This window comes from Equus asinus, chromosome 20 (genome assembly GCF_041296235.1).
Source record: "Equus asinus isolate D_3611 breed Donkey chromosome 20, EquAss-T2T_v2, whole genome shotgun sequence".
Lineage (NCBI taxonomy): Eukaryota > Metazoa > Chordata > Mammalia > Perissodactyla > Equidae > Equus > Equus asinus.
In genome coordinates, this window is record NC_091809.1 from 85,302,684 (window position 1) to 85,323,199 (window position 20,516).

Below are 20,516 nucleotides of genomic sequence, written 5' to 3' on the forward strand. Positions count from 1 at the left end.
CATGTGCAACAATGTTCATAGTAGCATTTTTCGTAATAGCCAAATTTGAAAGAATAAAATGTCATCAACAGTAGAACAGGGAAATAAATTATTTACCTGTACAAAGGAATTTAGTAGAGCAATAAAATAAATAATAAAATACAGATATCTGCAACAATGTGAATGAGTCTCATACATGTCATTTTGAGTGGATGAAGTCAGACATGCAAGAATACATCCCATGTGATGCATCTATATAAAGATCTAAAACAGGCAAAATGAATGTATGGTGTTGAAAGCTACAATAGTGGTTACCCTTGGGGGAAGTAATGACTAGGGGGCTGCACAGAGGCTTCTAAATTGCTGGCAATGTTCTGTCGTGATCATTTTGTGAAAATTCATCAAGCTGTACATTCACGCTTTGTGTACTTTTCTGTATGTATGGTACACCGTAATAAAACATTAAAAATTAATGAAATCCTTCCCCCTGCCGTGGATAACTCCAAATGTACCTCTTTTTGGCTGGGTACCTTGAGGAAGCATCCTCTGCTACGTCTCAGTTTTCCAGTTCATAGATTGAAGACAATTCATTTATACAATACAGATTTCCTAAGCTCCTCATACATGCCAGGCATTGTTCTAAGTGCTTGGGCCACATCAGTGCAGTGAACCTACAGAGATCCCTGCCCTCTTGGAGCTTAAATTCTAGAGATGAGGAAGAGACAGGCAATACACAAATAAATATAATAAGTAACAAATAAATGATACAGAATGCTTCCAGGTAGTAACCGCTATGGCAAAAAGAAATCTTAGAGAGGGACAAGAAGGACCAGGAATGTAGAGTAGGCAGATTGTGATATGAAACTGGGTAAAAAAATATATGTATAGAATTTTAAATTGTGACAAGTGCCAAGGAGAAGCATAAAGCAGAAAATGTGTGTGTGTATGGATAAAGCTGGCATGGCTCGCCAAGAAGGGGGCATTGGAGTGAAGACCTGAAGTGAGCTCGGTAAGGCAGGCAGCTATCCAGGGGAAGTAAGCTCCAGGCAGCAAGAACACAAACCAAGGCCTTGAGGCAAACGTGTGCCTCCATGTTTCAGAAATTACAAGGAAGTCAGTGTGGTGGGAGCAGAGTGAGCAATTAGGAGAGTAATAGAAGATGAGATCAAAAGGTTTACGGGGTGCCAAATTGGACATGGCCTTTTTAGGGCGTTGTAAGGACTTTGGCTGTTAGCTGTTCGGGGATTTGAGCAGAGAAACTACGCGTCTAGACTTCAGTGTGCCCAGTCACTCTGGTGGAGGAGAGCAGAAGCAGGGGGCTCAGTGAGGAGCTTGTACCGGTCGGGGTTCTGTGAAGGAAACTAGGCACTTTACACAGAAAGAGAGTCAATATAGGGATTAGGGGCTTACAAAATTGTTGGAAGGGCTGGAGGAGTAGAAGTCAGGGGTCCCCACTGGCATTGGACTTCAAGGTCACACCATGTAACTGAAACCCCGTTATCAGAAAGCAGATTCTACTCCTACAATTATTGCCATACACCCACGAAGCTGGTGGAGAGACCTTGGAAGGCACAGGGAGCCCAGAATCTGACCACCAAAACAGTCCTGTCTGTCTACCTTTGCTTGTCAGCAGCCACAGCAGCAAAAAGATGACCTCCACCTCACTTTCCACCTTCTATATTTTCTGTGTGTGATTATTATCAGGAACTGATTGCTAGACCCTAGCTGCAATGGGGTCTGGGAAATGTAGTTTTTAACTCTCCGACCCCTCCAAGAGTGAGGAGAGCAATGAGGGAGGTTGAGAAAAACAATTTAATTATCTACAAGTGAGAAACAGTGGTGGCTTAGTCCACGGTGGTAGTGGTGCAGTGGTGAGAAGTGGCTGGGTTGAATTCAGCCTAAAATTTGAAGGTAGAGACAGCAAGTTTTGCCTATGGACCAGACGTGTGCTGGGAGACAAAGAGAAAAGTCAAGGGTAACTCCAAGTTTCTGAGTCTGAGCAGTAGGGAGAATGAAGCTGCAGTATCCTCAGGAGAGATCATGTTTCAGTTAGAGCAAGAAGGTGAAGAGAACATTTAGAAAGAGGACGAGGAAATGGGGCATTTTACTAACAAATGACCACGAGTTCCAGTGGGCACGGTGGATGCGTTTCAGAAGGTAAAGAAGAGAAGGCTACGGGGTTAGAGACGGGAATGTGTGGAGTCTTATGTGGATGACCTGGAAGACCTGGGCTTCAGAAACAGGGGCCAAGTGCAAAATGAGATTGGTCCTTTTGACCCCTGGGCAGGAAGTGGTGCTGAGGCTGTGAATGTTGGTGTGAGGGAGAAAGGTGAGGTCTATCAAAACCAACCGTCTGGGGCTCCCCCTTGACCCTCACTGATGGAGCCTTTTGAACCAGGATTTGTAACCAGACCTTAGGTCATCCTAACAATAAGACCCTTGTGAATATAATGCCACCTTGTTCCTAGGTAAATAAGAAACCTTATCTGTGTCTCGTGGTCCTGGGAAGCAGTGACAGTGCTAAGTACGTAAGGCGTCTCCGAATTCTCCCACCTGTCTTGGTAGGCCAGCGCTAGTGAATCCATAACATCCAGCAAGTTTTGTCGTGAAGCGGGCCAAACTCCCACAAGCATCTTCACTTAAGAACATCACGACCCCTGGGGCGACCCCGTAGCCGAGTGGTTAAGTTCGCACGCTCTGTTTCAGTGGCCCAGGGTTTCACTGGTTGGGATCCTGGGCGTGGACATGGCACGACTCATCAAGCCATGCTGAGGCGGCATCCCACATGCCACAACTAGAAGGACCCACAACTAAAAATATACAACTATGTACCAGGGGACTTTGGGGAGAAAAAGGAAAAATAAAATCTTTTAAAAAAAAGAATATCACAACCCCATTTCATAAAGCAGCCTCCAACTACACCCCCCACCAAACCTTGGCTATTTTTCCCCTTTGCCACCTTGATTTTCTTCTGTATTTCCTTTGCCCTTTAAGCTTTCAGCACATACTCTCTGAAAGATAGATGTCTGTAAACTTTGCCAGAATCCTCCTGATGTTGGGCAATTGTAATAGAAACTAGTGGACGGGCTGAAGAGTCAGGGGATAGCCAGAGTGGTCAAGACCCCTGATGCCTGAGAGAAGCCTGAACACAGATCCTGGGCTTCGGCGATCAGGCTCTGCCATTTTTGGATGTGTTTAAGTCCAGTCATCGTTTATTGAACAGACTGAGGAGAAACCCGTCTTTCAGCCATAGGAGAGGCTCTGAAGCCCAGTGTGCTCACCCTCACCTAAGAGCCATGTCCGAAGGGGGCTGCAGCCCCAGCAAGCAGCTGACCTGTTCTATATGTCTCGTGAGTGAACATACAATGACTTGAAAGAAAAGAAACTCGCAGAAGTGTTGTGATTGTGGACAGGGAAAAAAAGCAAAGGGAAAAGAGACCTTTGATGAAGCCCACAAGAATGAGGTCTGCTATCTGGAAAGGAAAAATGGAAGGGTCATGGATGTTTGGCGACAGAAATTTAAAAAAAAGAGGCAATCACATACTTCTTGAACTTGTGGATTCTTGAATTGAAAAAAATATACAAAGTATTGCACTAGTATGGAGATAATGGTTTATATCATAGTATTGCTTATAAAATGCTTCACGAGTTGCAACCTTAAAGGATGCATCAAGACCTTTCTTTCCAGGATATTAAATAAACAGTGTCCACTGAAAAGGAAAATATAAGTGCAAGAGGTATGGGATCTCATGCAGATTCAAAGCTAGGAAAAGATGTTTCTTAAATAGCAACAGCTTGACAAGGTCTAGTGGCCAATCTTATAGGCAAAGTAATATCTCCTTGTTTCAACTTGCATCTCCATTGCAATTTACATAAAATGAGCATTTAAAAATGTTCGTTTTTCCCATGGGTGAATGGCCTGTTCGTTTGTTTTTCCAATTTTTCTATTGTTTGTCTTTTTTTATTGATTTGTAGATGTTCTTTACATGTTATACATCTTGCAGAGAACCTTTCCCAGTCTGCTTCTGCCCTTGAAGTTTGTTGTGTCTTTTGCCATTCGGAAGTTTCACTGATCCTGACTTCATTTACTTGCTGTGTAAAAGGAAAACTTTGACTTACAGAAGCTCTTCCCCAAGAGATATCAAAACGGAATGCTTTATTTCATCACAAGTGGGTCTTTCCCTGAGGTTGATAAACAATCATGAACTTTTAATGACTCCCATGTGCCAGATGCTAACTGAAGACTCCGTCCTTAGCAAAGAACAATAGGGTTTTTTTGTAGCCAATTGTGTGCAGACCTCTGGCCTCAGTCCATCCCATCTGGAGTGTGGGTTTTCACTGCTTAAATAGCATAAGCCCCAGCTAATCCTTAGAATCCCACCACCTTTCCCTGGTTTGTCGTCTTCCCTTGTTTCTTTCCTAGTCCGTTACATAACCTCTCATTTCCTGGATTGGAAAATTGGAAAACAATAGAACTTACCTCATAGGTTATTATGAGGGCTCAACGAGTAAACATGTAAAGAGCTTAGAACAATGAATGCCTGATGCACAGTTTACACCCAGTAAATTTGAACCATATTTTCTTTACTAGGTCTAATTTATTATTTTTTTTTTTATAGTTTGTACTTTTTGGTCTTAAGAAGTACTTCCCCAATCCGTAGGCCTTATCGTAAATTTTCCTCCTTTCTTCTTCCAGGAACCTCGAAGGTCCTTTTGAAGTTACACGTGCTTCATCTGATCAGTGCAATGGGAGCAGAAGCCATGTGATCCGGGATGCCGTCACCCATTCACCGCACTCCCTTTTCCTGCCTCAGTAACTGAAAGCACGTTCTGTGGCGGAGCCTCAGCCTCCTGCTTTCCTGAGTGACCGTAAGCAGAGCCCCACTGTGGCCTGAATTAGGCATGAACAAGGATAAACGTGTTTTCCTGTTTGTTTGTTTCTTTTTTCTAAGAAATATCTTCCTGCTCTGAGGTTAAAAAAAATATTCTCCTGCATTTTTTGGAATAGTTTTAGAGGTTTATTTTCACATTTAGGTCTTTAGTTTCTTTGGGACTACTTTGGTGTTTGGTGCAATGTAGGAATCCAATTCCATTTTTGTTTCATGTGGAGAACAAGTTGCCCCATGACCATTCATTGACTCTTCCCTTTTCCCCACGGATTTGTGAGGGCACCCCTGCCGTAGCCGGAGTGCCTGTGTTTGCGTGGGTCTCTTTATGGACTCTTTATTCTCTCTGATGATCTTTTTGTCTATTATTATGCCATTTTGCTATATGGTTTTACTTATTTCATTCTCGTTTGTCTCAATAGCTGGTAGGCCAAGGGCAGGGTACTCTTCAGGATGGAGAGTGGGTAGTGAAGACTGGGTGAGTTCTGTGCCTCTTAGCCAAACTGACCCTTGGGGAGTAGAGCGCCAGGCTCTGGGCCCAGACTTTCTGGCTAACTGCACATCAGAACGTGCCTGTCCATTTCCTCGGAGATATTGAGAGGGAGTGAGAAACAAGGAAGAGATCTGGGAGCTATTATTACAGTGGGTTGACAGGGCTTGGTAGCTGCTTGGATTTCTGGTGGGGTGGTCTAGCGTGAGGGATTTATCTAAGACATCTCTTGTATTTCTGGCTCAATCGATCAGGACTGCATGGACATCCTTGAGAAGGATAATACAGGAACTTTCTCAACTATGAAAATGCCAGCATCAAATCTAATGCCCTGGGAGAATTTTTGGAGCAAGTGATACAACCCATAGAAATATCTAGCCATGGAAAAGCAACGTGTGATTACAAACGGTTTATTTTTTTAGATTATAACATCACAATTAAATTGCATTTTTAAGACTGTTACTGCTGACAGTGCATAAAAATATGGCTTTTTAATCATAGCAAAGTGTCAAGAAGAACAGGGACTTATCTCAGGCAGTAAATTTGAAGACAGAGCATCCTTTTGCAGACAGACCCAGTAGATCCCTTAGATGTCTTGGAAGACATGAGCGCTAATGTAGGTCACCCAAATGATCTATGTTGCACCCTTCCCAACACTGCCAGTGCTGGCAAGCCATTAAGCTCCCTTCCCTTTTGCCTCCCTCTGACACCCCTCTTCACAAACCCCACGCAGAAGCTGGCACCAGGCAGGGGTGGTTACAGCTCCACAGGGAGGAGTAGCGAGGCCAGGAGGCCAGGAAGCAGCAGAAGGAACTCAGGGCTTCCTCTCATTCCTGCGGACAGGAGGGGAGCAAGAGAAGGAAAGGTTTCTCCATGGAGTTTCTCAAGACATGGCCCTCCCAAACATTTCAAGCTTCGCCTTAGGGACAAAACCCAAAAGAGTGGGCTCTGGGGGCTCCCTGTACCTGGCCAGAGTTGGACCATGCACTGCTCAGGAATACCAGAGAGAGAGGGCTGTGAGGACATCGCCTTTCGCTCTCTGAATTTAAGTCACCTGGCTGACTGAGCTCTCAGGCTTGAGGAGCCCTTCAGTCCCTTCCAGAGAGACCTCCCAGGCCCCTGTGCTCCAAGCTACAGGTGCCTCAGTAAGACAGGCCTTCCCTACGTGGGGCCTGTAGCTCCATGGCCATCCTGGGAGCCCCTCCGTGCTTGTCTTTCTCCACCCAGGAAGATGTTTCTAGGTCCTGACCTCATGGAAGTTCATCTTTTGCAGCAACATATATACTCCTTTCTCCACTAACTGGTGTTAACTGGAGTTCTGACTCTTGGGGGAGTCTTTTCTCACCTGGGGTCCTCAGCCTGCCTGAGTCTGGATGAACGTCAACCACTGGGCTGGAGATGGAGGGCTGCAGCTCTCCTCGCCTGGACTGTCCACCTGGCTACCCTGTGTTCATCAGACTCGATCCAAATTCAAAGTTCCTTCCTGTCAAATCTGAGTCCCCCTGTCATCACTCTCTGTGGTCCTCTTTCTACACCAAACATTTCTCTGGTTTCCAGCACCCTTTGGAAGCATAAAGACTAATTTGGTTGAAACCTACTGGATGTTCAGTTCCCCCACAACTCAGATCCCCTTCTGGCATCTCAACAAAGCTTAACCTTCTTCAACAACATGTACGGGAGCCCTGATTCAAGCCAGGCAATAACGACAGACCCTAAGTGCAGATGGAACAGGGAGATGATGTCTCTGGGATTAAAGAGCTCACCAGACTGTAAACAAATGATTATCACAGAGATGGTGAGGGTATGGCTGAGACGTGGGTAAGGTTCTCCCTGGGAAAAAAGACAGTATTTGTTAAGCAATGTCTATGTGCCAGGCAATAAGTTATGAACTCCTCTTCTTTAGTCTCACAGAAATACTACTGAGGTATTTATTATTTGTATCCTTATTTTGTGAAGGAGGCAAATGAGATATAGATTGTTCAGACAATTAGTCACAGAGCCAGTAGCGATAGAGCCTGGATTACCACTGAGGTGGTCTGACCCCAAACCAGTGACACAGAGCATGGTATGACGTTTAACTGCCTAAAAGTATCAAGGAAGGCTTAGCATTGAAGTGATATTTGAGCTAGGTCTTGAAAGACAATTCCTGTACTAAATTGATCGTGTCTTAGATTGGATGAATGCGACATGAAGTCAAAGAGACTTCAGGCTGGAAGGAACGATGGGTGTAAATGCGTGGAAACCTGAAAGCCAGGACACCTTGGGAATGGTTGGGTAAAGCGGAGGTTGCTCCTGATGGAACCTCTCACCCATCATGTGGCTGGAGAGGTAATAGCTTTTCTTGATGCTCTCCATTACTATTTCCAACCATTACTGACTGATATGCCTTCACTGAGGTTTGTGTGCTCCGCTTTTACCACCTCTAACCTTCGTCAGGCCAGGCGTCATCCCTGTGCATGTGGTTTACTATGTGGGCCACGCCGCAAAACCTTGCAGTTCTTTGATCTCCTCAGCTCCAATACTATTCACCTGCTCTTCAATCTAGCCAACCACTTCTATGGAAATGTCCTCCAACCAACTCAGAACTTACAAACCGGCCACACTGGAAATCTCAAGGTCCACTGTCCTGTTTTCTCACCACACCCCTCAGTCTGCCCAGCTTTCGCCCTTTCTCCTAGAACACCTCATCGCCAACACCAGTTCCCAACCTCCCCTGACCTCCACGGCCACCTCCTGACTTCAGGCACCTGGATATTTGCTGGGATTACTGCAGCGGCCACACCATTCTGCCTGGAACCGGGTCTCCTGACTCCCCTGACCCTTTCCACTGCCACATATTCTGGTATTTTCCATGACTCGTGTTCTCTGGTGCTCAGGAGATCTTTCTGACATTTCTGCACAGCAGGGAGCTTGGGCGCTTGGCGGGACTAGAAACTGCTTGAGCTGCTCTGTATTCCAGGATCTCAGCCCTGTCTTTTGAGGAACCTAATGCTCTTCAGCAGTTGGTTGAAGGCCCCATCGTTCTCTGCCCTGGTGGCTTCTGGTAGCGGAGCAACCCACCTTCTATTTCATCATTGCCACACCACTCCCACCTGGAATACGGTCCCAGACTCACCTGAAGTGGCGAAGTTGTTGTCTCCCACTCTTGTATTGCCAGTGGAAATATAGAAGCAGTTGAAGGTACTCTTCATTTTTTTTGGACTTTCAAGTAAAATTTCATTCCTTTTTTCATTTGTGCCTTGTACGGTGACTTTCTGATACACCTCATACCCTGGAATTAGCACCTCCTTTTCATGTGGTTTCGTAGAGAATGCTTGAATATCAACACCCGAGCAGGTTCTGATGGTAAACAGTGTCCCACCTGCTCCAAGATAGTCTCTCGTAGCTACAGTTCTATCCAAAGATGATGAGGTAAATTGCCCAAAACGTACACTTCCTCTCTTACTGTGATAAAACTTGGTCTTAGAACCTCTATGAACAGTGTAACACTCCGTTGTAGAGAGAAGCTGAAGTGCTCTTGTCAAATAATAATGGAAGGCTTTGAAGTGAAAGTTAAGTGAATTTTGACGGAATTCTCTTACAGCTCTGTTAAATTCTACTGCAATGTCCCCCGTATAGGCCACTAGAGCTGTTCCGTGGAAATCATTGAATTGTTTTGGATAGTTTATTCTCTTCTTCATGTTTTGCTTCCAGTATTCTTCTGCCTTTTCCCATTCACTCCTTAAAAGTCCATTCATTCGCATTTCTTCTTTTAACAGCTGGGGTGCCTTTTTCTCCATTTCTTTAGTACAGCCCTCATACTGATCATCAAATGCATTGTCAGCCATGTCCAGCTGAGATGACTGGGTTGACAATATCCAGCTGGTCACCTGCAAAGAAAGAGTAGTGTCCCTTGATCCATTCACTGAGGAAACAGCATGAACTGAATGCCGCCCAGAGCCCACAGCATGGACCTCTTACTCAGCATGAAATCTGACATGTTCCTGTCATAAGACTCATGTGTGGCACATGTATGAAGACAGTCTTATTATACTATAAGTAGTGTAAGAAGAAAAAGCTAGGCTTTGTGACTCAGTTTTCTTTCCTGATATTATTTTAAAAAATCTTTTCAGATTCACGATCTCTAAATGGCTTTGACCACAGACTCAGCTGTGGGAGCTCCATTGTTGCAAAGATGCAAGGGGAGAGCAAGGTCAGTAGGATTGAGTTGGGAGTGGATGGTATATATTACCTGTTGTATCCTCCACGGAGTTAGGATCAAAAACTGAACTGCTATGGCTAGAAGAGATGTCATCTCCAAGTTCAAAAATAACTGCAAATAAATATAAGATAATGAAAGGGAGATGTGAACATTCATGTCATCGTGAGCATGCGGATGCCTCCACTGTGCCTGAATGAATCCCTAATTGGAATCTGGAAGTCCAGGCTCCTTCCTGAACAGCTAACCAGCATTGCCTGTAACCAGCTCTGCCTGGGTCCTGCACACAGGGACGAGGTGAATGTGACCTCTGGCCCCCAGTAGGGAGCTGGTAGAGAAAAGAATCTTGGTAACAGGCAGAGCTGCATGTCACACAGAGTGCCAGTGAGAGTAGATCACATTTTAGCAGACCTTTCAGAGGGCTTACCATTGTACTTCCCCTTAGAGAAATACTGTGTCTTTTCATGAATGCTTTAAAAAAAATTCCTCTGGGGCCGGCCCTGTGGCATAGTGGTTAAGTTTGGCACACTCTGCTTTGGCAGCCTGGGTTTGCAGGTTTAGATCCCATGCAGACCCACACCAGTCCTCAACCATACTGTGGCAGTGACCCACATACAAACTAGAGGGAGACTGGAACAGATGTTAGCTCAGGGACAATCTTCCTCAACAACAAAAATAAAAAATTCTTTTCAAAGTTTCTTTAACCTGGGCTCAAACTGAAGTCAATACTTCTAAATATCTCTTGACATTGTCAACTTCTACCACGATCCAGGAGAGCTAACATGCACGGCCGCTTTGGGGATTTCTTGGTTGGAAGGAGAAGTAGAAGCTGGTGTGTGCATGGAGTTGGGAGGGAAGTGGGGAAATTAAGTATATTCCTGTTCTGGCCTGAAGCTCTAGGCTTGACTAACCATAGAAAGAGGGAGAGCCCTTCTGCACAAAGGACTTTGTGAGACACAGGCACCAACAGTGCTGCCTCCAGGGCCTGGGTGATAAATTGCATAACCTAAGATTAAGTTTTCAAATTTCAAGAGGGATGGATAAACTGCATGTCTTTCCTTCAAGACGTTTTCCGTTTTGCCAGATCTGACCTCACTTCCCTACCTGGAATACTTCTTGCACAGAACTGATCTCGTGTCACATCACCCCTTGACACATTGCCCTTACTGCTGCAATCACCCCAATCTTCAGACCTTCTCCCAGCCCCATCCTAACACCAGTGTCTCCTCGGGGGACCTTCCCAGGTTCCTTACATTCAGAGCCCCTTCCCTTCAGAGGACAGAGCTCGGGGTTGTCAGGTACCTGACTTCCTGTGGATCCTCAGTGGTTCGGTCCCGGTGCCTTTCGAGGAGGCAGTGCTCCGGCCCTTTTATCTTGGAGGAAGCTATGCTTTCAGTTTCAGGTAAGATTTGAAAGAGAGGTAGGACAGTTTATGAATTAGTCAATTTGTAGTTGACTCTCCCACCCCTCCTCTTCCTGTCCCGAGAAGAGAGACAGGACCTTTGTGTGTGCCCCCCGTGAGATTGGTGTGTGTATCTTGCGGCTGGCGGGTAGATCCTGCAAAAGGCAGGGGTTGCTGCTAGATCTTTTCTCCATATATTTGATTTTACAGACTATTGGAGCCATTTGGGGGGATTATGTGAAGGGGAAGGGTGGAGAGGCGAGTGCTTCCAAGGATCATTTTTCATCCTTACTCATTCCTTAGAATGAGTCCAATACCTGGCTACAATTTGCTCGTAAGCTGTCTAAAGCATAATAAAACTTGACTTTTGTACACAAATTCTTTTGGGAACCATCCAGCTTCTCTTGTTTCTAGATCCTAGTAATGACTTAGTTGGTTTCCTGGGTAACTGGACTTGGCCACTAGGTAACTTTTTAGATAGCATACACGACAACAGACCAGGCTGCCAGAAATCTAGAACCTCCTCTTGTCATATCTAGAAAAGGAACTCCACCAAAACAATATTTGGGGACCTTTTGTGATACTTAGCTTTTGTAACTGAACTTTCACAGAAATAGAGCTGGGAAGAGAAGTAGAGCGTAGTCCCTTGTACTGGTGTGTATTTGTAGCAATATCATTTTCACAGATCTTACAAGTAAGAAAGCCAACTTTTCTTTTACTCTAGATCTACTTAATAATCTTGGTGCTACAAATTTCAATGCCCGGTGCTGACCTATTCTTCATGAGTGGTGTCAGGGACTGGAATTGGCCACCCCAAGATATGTCTCTTTGGCATGAGGATTGTTCGGGTCTGGTTACTTTCAATAAACTGCAGACAGGAAGGCAACTCTGAGGGGTGGAGTTTGCTTGCCCTTTGTTGGGAAACATTTACATTGTAAAGGAAATCTCCATCTGTAAAGGTGTCTCCCTCTCTGTACCAGGAAGGAGGGATGACCTTATCTCTAGAAACTCTTATCAATGCAGAAGGCAAGGACTTAAATCTGCATAATAATCTTATTCCTATTTACTGTACTTGTCTGGTAACCTCCTGTAACTGACTCCCCCCACCCCCAACACCTTCCTTTGTCTTTAGCTGAAGATGATATTTAAGGTGGTGGCTTTAGCCATTTTGGTGAGTTGCTCAGCTTTCCCGAGCCTCTCCCATGTATACATGTTATAAAGTTTTGTTTAATTTTCTCCTGTTACTCTGTCTCATGTGAATTTAATTCGTTCTCCGGCCAGAAGAACCCTCAGTGGGTAGAGGACATGTCTTCCTCCCCTACAGTGGCACCAAAATGTTACAAAACTATTCTATAATCCCAAAGGGGTATTTTAGACAAAAACATACCATTTGGTGGCCCTAATGATTGGTATTGAATTAAAGGAACAAAAGTCTACTGGCTATGTAAAGGAGGAAAAAAGTGCAAGTCCAGGCATTAGTAAGGAAAGATTTTATTAAAGGGGACAATTGCAATAAGGAGATGCCCAAAGTCTAAGCCAGACTGTCCCAGAGAAGGGGTGGGCAAGCAAAACTTTTGTATATGGAAAAGGGGATTGGTGACTATGGAAAGAGGAAGAAGGGTGCTAAAAACAATGCTAGTGCGGGGGGCAGGGAGAGGGTGCCAATGCTACAGGTGGCCAGGCATGTGAGACAGGATGTGGGCCTGAGATGAAGCAGACATGTTACAGTGCGGGAAGTTCATATTGAATTCAGGACCTGGCCTAAAGTTAAGTCAAGCACAAAGTGTGATCAGCCTTGTCAGTCTATTCTCTTGTTCAAGACAGGCTGAGAGAGGCTATCCTTAACAACTCAGGGAAAAAAGACATTTGAAGTGGGGGATGGTGAGTGAATTAGTCCTCAGAGTTTTCTTGGTGATGTTGCTCCTAGAGGACCCGTTGAACCATCCGTCGGGAGTTCTGACAAAAGTCAGTTGTTTCAACATCCTACAGATCAGGCAGCTGAGAGTGGGGTGCCTAAAATGAAAAAGAGAGATATCAATATAAAAGGTCATATTAAAGTAAAAGCCAGGAATTGAATCCTGAGGGTATTCTGTCCAGTGGATTCCAATAGATAGTGGGTGAAAATCTTTTGATTACGCAGCACTGCTTGTTTCTTGAAGCTAGGATGTGGATGCTCTTGGTGATGCCATCCACAGTCTTGGTTATCTTTTGTATAAGGGCCTGCGTGACCCAGGCATTTTGCCAGACTTCCTTAGCAGCCCAGACATCATCTTGTCCAGGTTTTCACATTTCCCCTCTTGAACTCTCTCTGTCACTCACTTCTTTTCCAGGGATTTCACTTCCAAATAAACTTATATATAAACCTGACTAACAAATGCAATAGGATATATTGGAGTATATGAGGAAGCCATTCGGTATGAACCTAATTCGGCCTGACCTTGTTTTTCCAAAAGGGCCTGATGTGGCTGTTGAGCGTGCATTTTATATCTGCTTTAAGCATTTGTTATGTCCCCAAAACAAGAACAAATGGCCTTGAGATAAAGATGCAACTTCCCCCACATTAGCCTTTCCTTAAGGATAAGCATCCCTCCCTAGGCTAGGAACTGACTGCTGAGCTCACCTGTGACCACCCAGCTCGAGACAGCAGACCAGCCATCCTGCTGTGTCCCCCAAGACAGCTGACCTACTACCTGCTGTGTCCGTCAATCACTGTGCTGACAGGGCAATGTAGTGACTACTATAAAAGGGACATGTCAATCACATGTGAAACATTCTCTTTGAAGGTGTATAATCACTCTGTACACCCCCCTTCTTTGGTGCCCTCCCTTCCTGTGGGAAGGAAGGCCCTGGGCTAAGCTAGTCCTCAGATCTGGCTCAGAATAAATTCACCCCAATTTTCATTTATAGATTGGTTATGGATTATTTTCATTGACAAAACTTTGCTTCAAGTTCTGCTTTCAGAGAACCCAGGCTAGACAAATCATTTATTTCATTTAAGCATATTCTCAAGCAATTTTCTAATAGAGGAGGTGTGAGAGATGCAATTCCTTGCATGTCTGAAAATGCTTCTCTTCGACTCCACACTTGATTTTGTTTGGCTGGATGTAAAATTGTGGGTTAAAAGTAATTTCCCCTCAACTTCGAAGGAACTATGTAGTTTTCTTTTCTTTTCCCGTAATCTTAACAAATGTTCTGAATCTGAAACCAACCTGATCTACATCCTTTGCAGGGCGTCTTTTTCCCCTTCTCTCCCTCCCCTCTAGATGCTTTGAGAAGCTTCTCTTTATTCTTAGGTTTCTGAAACTTCATAATGATATGTCTAGATATGGGTCTTTTAATTTCTTGTTCTGGAAAATTGGTGGACCCTTTTAATCTGGGGACGTGATCTTTAACATCCAAGAAAATCTCTCATCTTTATTCTTTAATGTTTTCTTGCCCTTGGTTTTCTCTTTTAAGAAGTTTTTTTTCATTAGAAGTTGTACCTCCTACATTAATCTTCTATTTCTTTTTCTTTCTTTCTTTGAGGAAGATTAGCCTTGAGCTGACGTTTGCCACCAATCCTCCTCTTTTTGCTGAAGAAGACTGGCCCTGAGCTAACGTCCATGCCCATCTTCCTCTACTTTATATGTGGTACACCTGCCACAGCATGGCCTGACAAGCGGTGTGTAGGTCCACGGCTGGGATCCAAACCAACGAACCCTGGGCCACCAAATTGGAACAAGCGAACTTAACCACTGCACCACCGGGCCGGCCCTAATCTTCTATTTCTCTTATCCTTCTCTCATATGTTATGATTCCTTGTCTTTGTTCTACCTCCTGAGATTCATATGCATTTGTCTTCTACTCTTGCATTGAACTCATTGAAAATTTGGCAAATATTTTTATATCCAATAGGTCATTTTTGGCTTCGGATGGTTCCTTTTTTTTTTTTTAGTAACATCCTGTTATTATTATCTTATCTTGATCATTCTCTTTTATCTTGCAGGCTTTTTTTCAGATGTCTGGTTATCTTTGTCATCTGTTTGTATTTAAGAATAAGACCACAAAAACCTGACCTGGGAGCTTTGGGTACATGCACTGGGTTTATTTATTTGCATTTTACTTTGATGTGGCCAAATGCAAACATCTCTTCCCTAGGGTCAATACATGTTAATGGCTATTCTTGGTCCTGGCTCAGCCACGTGGGCCTCAACTTCCCTGTCCCAGAGACAGCTAGAGGAGGTGGATTGGGCCAAAGGTGACTTCTTCCAATGGGATAGAGGTAGTGTCAGTCACGTCAGGCCTAGCACGTGACCAGGACTCAGATGTTTTGCGGTTCCTTTTCACCACCCTCCACTCCCACTACTCTTATCCATTGAAGAAGAATCTTTATCTCTGGTCTTGCTCTCTCAAAGCTATTCCATCAGAAGAGAGTGGCTTATCAATCTTTGGCTTATTTCTCCCAATACCTAGTTTTAGGGATAAGGGTCTATCATTAGCTGAATGAACACAATCACAGACAAAAGTTTAGGAAATGTTCTCTATCTTCTCTAATTCCTAGATTTGCCTAGGAGGGGCCCTCTTCAGTATTTTGCTCATCACATGGTTGATGCTCCATAAATGTTCTTTTGTCAATGACTATTGGGCTGGAGATGCTTAATTAATCCATCTTAATGGTCAAGATTCATCCTAGAGACTGGAGTTGTACTTCTTATGCAGACAACATTATGCAAACAATAGAGAGATTGTATTTATAGAGGCTGAGAAGTAGGTAGAACCTCTTGCTGAGTATTTGGAAGATTGAAAAGACAGTTACTAGAAACCCTGCAGACTTCTCTCTCTGTTCTTGGTTCTGAAATGATAGAGTAAATAAATCCACAAAATGTTTATAGAGCCTTATTTATAAAAGTCAAAAAAATCGGGAACAGCATGAATGTCTAAAGCTAGAGGAATAGTTAGTGGATAAATATTATGTAGTCTTTAAAATGTTGCCTATGCAAAAAACTATATGCTTATACAGAGAAATAAAGACTATAAAGAAGCATAAGGAAGTAAAAATGGTTTCTGGGTTGGGATGCTTGGCTGTAAGAGTGAAATTTAAATTATTTTCTTTTTTATGATGCTCTAAGCTTGTTCTGTTATAAATACTGAAGGCTTAGCCTTTATCTCTCTCCTACACTTGGCAAAGTTGTTGACAGCCTGCAAACCTTAGCTCCAAAACAGCAGACGGAAACCACAAGCAGGGGATGTGGGCTGGTTTGAGGCTTGGCTGCAGGCTCCAAACTGTGGGCGAAATGACAGTTCTGACCTCTTTCTCTCCTCCCCAAACTTCATTCTTAGAAAAAGTGAAATTATTATTTAGAGTTCCCATGCTACAAAGGGAATATGAGGGACCAGCCTGGTGGCATAGCGGTTAAGTTAGTGCTTTCTGTTTTGCTGGCCCGGGGTTCACCGGTTCAGATCTGGAGTGCCGATCTAGCACCACTCATGAAGCCATGCTGTGGCAGGTGTCCCACACATAAAATAGAGGGAGACGGGCAGGGATGTTATCTCAGGGCCAATCTTCCTCAGCAACAAGAGGAGGATTGGTGGCGGATGTTAGCTCAGGGCTAATCTTCCTTAAAAAAAGGAAAAAACAAAGGGAAATATTGTCTTGATTTCCACCCAGAAGTCTGCTAATTTGGTCAGCTGACAGGAGAAGTTCCCTGGGTGAATTGGAATGGACACTTTGTGGATCTTTGGTCCTCTCCTCCTTCTGTCTCTCCCCCAGGCACCATCTTTCCCTTCTTTCAGGTACAGAAATGCCCTGGTTAATCCTGGTCCTCCAGGCTTACATAGAAATTTAAAAAGCATCTTATCAAGTTCCATGAAAACTCTGTTGAGATATTTGTTGGGATCAAACTGAACTTTCAGATCGATTTGGGGAGAATTGATATCTTTACAATCTTCTCTGTAGAGGTTGTGGAGACCTTCTGGTATATTTATTCCTGGAGACTTGATACTCTTTGATACAATTGTATTATTTTAATTTTTAATTATATTTGCTAGTCGTTTGCTGCTGATATATAGAAATACAAGTGACTTTGGTGATCTTTTATCTATAACTAGCTATAAAAATTTCTGGCAATATATATGTACATTTATTTGGGTTTATTTTCAAATAACGGCATTTTTATGTCCTCCTTTCCAGTCCTTATATCTTAATATCCTGTTTTCTTTGTCATATTGTACTGGCTAGAATCTCCAACACCAAAATGAATAAAAGTGGTCTTGTGTACTTTTACTGATTTCAGAGGAATGCTTCCAAAGTTTTCCCATCTAGGATGAGGTCTCTCTAGATGTTTTTAAAAAATAGGTACTCTTTATCAGGTTGAAGATTTTCTCTTTTATTCTTTGTTTTTCCAGTTTTATTGAGATATAATTGACATCCAGCACTGTATACGTTTTAGGTGTCCACCACAATGATCTGACTTACATATATTGTGAAATGATTACCACAATAATTTTAGTTAGCATCCCTCATCTCATACACATACAAAAAAACAAAGAAAAAAGAAAATATTTTTTTCCTTGTGATGAGGACTTCAGGATCTACTCTCTTATGATTTCCATACACACCATACAGCAGTGTTACCTGCAGTCATTAGGCTGCACATTACGCCCCGTGGAAGTTTATACCTTTTGACCACCTTCATCTCATTCCCCCTGCCTCCTCTGGTAACCACAAATCTGATCTCTTTTCTGTGAGTTTGGTTTTTTGTTCTTTGTTTTGTTTTGTTTTCAGATTCTACAAATAAGTAAGATCATACAATAGTTGTCTTTCTCTGACATATTTCGCTTAGCATAATGCCCTCTATGTGATCCACGTTGTCATAAATGGCAGGATTTCCTCCTTTTTTATGGCTGAATAATATTCAATTGCATATGTATTCCACAATTTCTTTATCCATTCATCTGTCTATGGGCACTGGGATTGTTTCCATGTCTTGGCTATTATAAATAGTGCTGCTATGAACATGGAGACGCAGATATCAATTCAACATACTGTTTTTGTTTCCTTCAGATATATTACTATAAAAGAATTGCTGGCTCATATGGGGGTTCTATTTTTAACTTTTTGAGGAGCCTCCATACTGTTTTCCATGGTGGCTGTACCAGTTTACAATCCCATCAACAGTACACAAGCGTTCCCTTTTCTCCACATCCTAACCAGCGCTTGTTATCCCTTGTCTTTCAGATGCTAACCATTCTAACAGATGCGAGGTGATATCTCATTGTGGTTTTGACCTGCATTTCCCTAATGATTAGTGATGTTGAGCACCTTTTCATGTACCTGTTGGCCATTTGTATATCTTCTTTGGAAAAATGTCTACTAAGGTCCTTTACCCATTTCTCAATTGGATTATTTGGTTTTTTGTTATTGAGTTGTATGAGTTCTTTATGTATTTTGGGTATAACCCCTTATCAGATATATGGTTTGCAAATATTTTTTCCCATTCTATAGGTTTTCTTTTCATTTTGTTGATCTTCTTTTTTATTCTTAATTTGCTATGAGTTCTTATTGTGATTGAGTTGAATTTTTACCAAAATATTTTTCTGAATCATTTCACGTGATAATGTTTTTTTCTGTTTTAATCAGTTAATACTATGATTTGTATTTGTGGATTTTCTCCACAAATTAAACTAGCTTTTCGTACCTGAGTTAAATTCAACTGAGTAATGCTGTGATTGCTTTTTATACCCTCTTAGATTAGATTTGCTAATATTTTAAGATTTTTTTTGCATTCATATTCATGAATAGAACAGGCTAGTAATTTTCCTCTCTCGAAATGCCTTCTGATTTGGTATACCATGACTATGCATCCATTCTCCTGTTGCGGGGCATCTGTTTAGTTCCAGGATTTTGTTGCTGTAAACATTCTTATAACGGAATCTTGGTAAATACCTAGGAATATAATTGCTTTGTCTTAAGACACATGATGTTCAATTTAATAAGATAATGATCGTATTTTGACATTTTCTGTTGATTACTTTTACATTGGTCATCATTTTTCTTAATATCCAAAAGATTACTTGTTACTTTTTAAAAAATTAATATTTTGTTCTTTAGAACAGTGTTCAATTTACAGAAAAATTGAGCAGATAGTGGAGTTCTCATATGCCCTCTGCACAAAATTTCTCCTATTATGAAAATCGTACGTTAGTATGATACATTTGTTACAAGTAATGAACCAACATTGAAACATCATTGTTAACTAAAGTCTGTAGTTTATCCTGATTTCCCCATTTTTACCTAACAATCCTTTTTCGCTCTGGGATCCCATCCAGGTTGCCACAGTGCAATCCTTAGGATTCCTTTGGCCATGGCACTTTCTCAGACTGTCCTTGTTTTTGATTACCTTGACAGTTTTGAAGAGTCTTAATTAGTTATGTTGTAGAATGCCCCTGTCCCTCTCTGTCTCTGGCAATTTTCTTTGCTCTGAAGTCTACTTTATTTGATATTAATATAGTTATTACTACCTTTTTTCAACTAATGTTTTCACGGTAAATCTTTTCCACCCTTTTACTTTGAGCCTGTGTATATTGTGATTTTTGTAGTGAGTTTCTTTTATAGACAGGATATAGTTGAAACATCGTTTTTAACCCATTCTGCCAATTTCTGTCTTTCAGTTGGTATTTTAAAATCATTTGATGTAGTTAGTGGTATGTTAGGACTTAAGCCTGCCATTTTATCTCTTGTTTCCTGTTTTTTCACTCCGTTTTTGATATCTGTTTTCTTTTTTCTGCCTTCCTATGGGTTGCTTCCATTTTTATTTATCTATAGTGTTTTTGAGTGTCTATCTCCTTTTTTTTTTTTTTTTTTGGTAAGGAAGATTGGCCCTGAGCTAACATCTGTTGCCAATCTTCCTCTTTTTGCCTGAGGAAGATTGTCACTGAGTTAACATCTGTGCCAATCTTCCTCTATTTTTCGTATGTGACACACTGCCACAGCATGGCTTGATGAGCGGCGTATAGGTCCACACCCGAGATCCAAACCCATGAAACCACAGGCTGCAGAAGTGGAGCATGTGAACTTAGCCACTATGCCACCAGGCAGGCCTCTTGAGTGTATATCTTTGTATAGCTTTTTTAGTAATTGCTCTAGATATTACCTACATATGTATATGTATAACCTATCACCATGTCCTGGTGTCATCACTTTTCTAGTTTGAGTAAAATGTGGAAATGTTACCTCCCATTACATCCCTTTACCCTCTCCCATTTACAACATAATTATCTTACATATTTCTTCTGTATGCATTTAGGACCATATCAGACAGTATTAGAATTTTTGCTGCAACTATCAAACATAATTTAGAAAACTCAAGAAGAGAAGGAAAATTTTTCTTTATTCACCTGTATTTTTGCTTACCACGTTTCTTCTTTCTTTATGATGTTACAAAGTTCCTTCTTTCATTGTTTCCCTTCCGTTTGGAGAATTTCCTTTAGCCATTCCTTTAGGTAGGTCTGCTGGAGACAAATTATCATCGTTTTCCTGCATCTATGAATGTCTTGGTTTCTCCTTAATTCCCAAGGATATTT

General features: G+C 42.3%; 1 long non-coding RNA gene across 1 annotated transcript; it reads right to left on the minus strand.

The window, feature by feature from the left end:
- Positions 1–5,749: 5,749 nt before the first annotated feature.
- Positions 5,750–11,121, minus strand: LOC106831662 (uncharacterized). The gene is made up of 4 exons (XR_001398210.3): positions 10,856–11,121; positions 9,587–9,667; positions 8,471–9,224; positions 5,750–6,188 (listed from the first exon to the last, which is right to left on the minus strand). It is a non-coding gene; the product is annotated as an uncharacterized lncRNA (long non-coding RNA).
- Between the last annotated feature and the right edge of the window lie 9,395 nt (positions 11,122–20,516).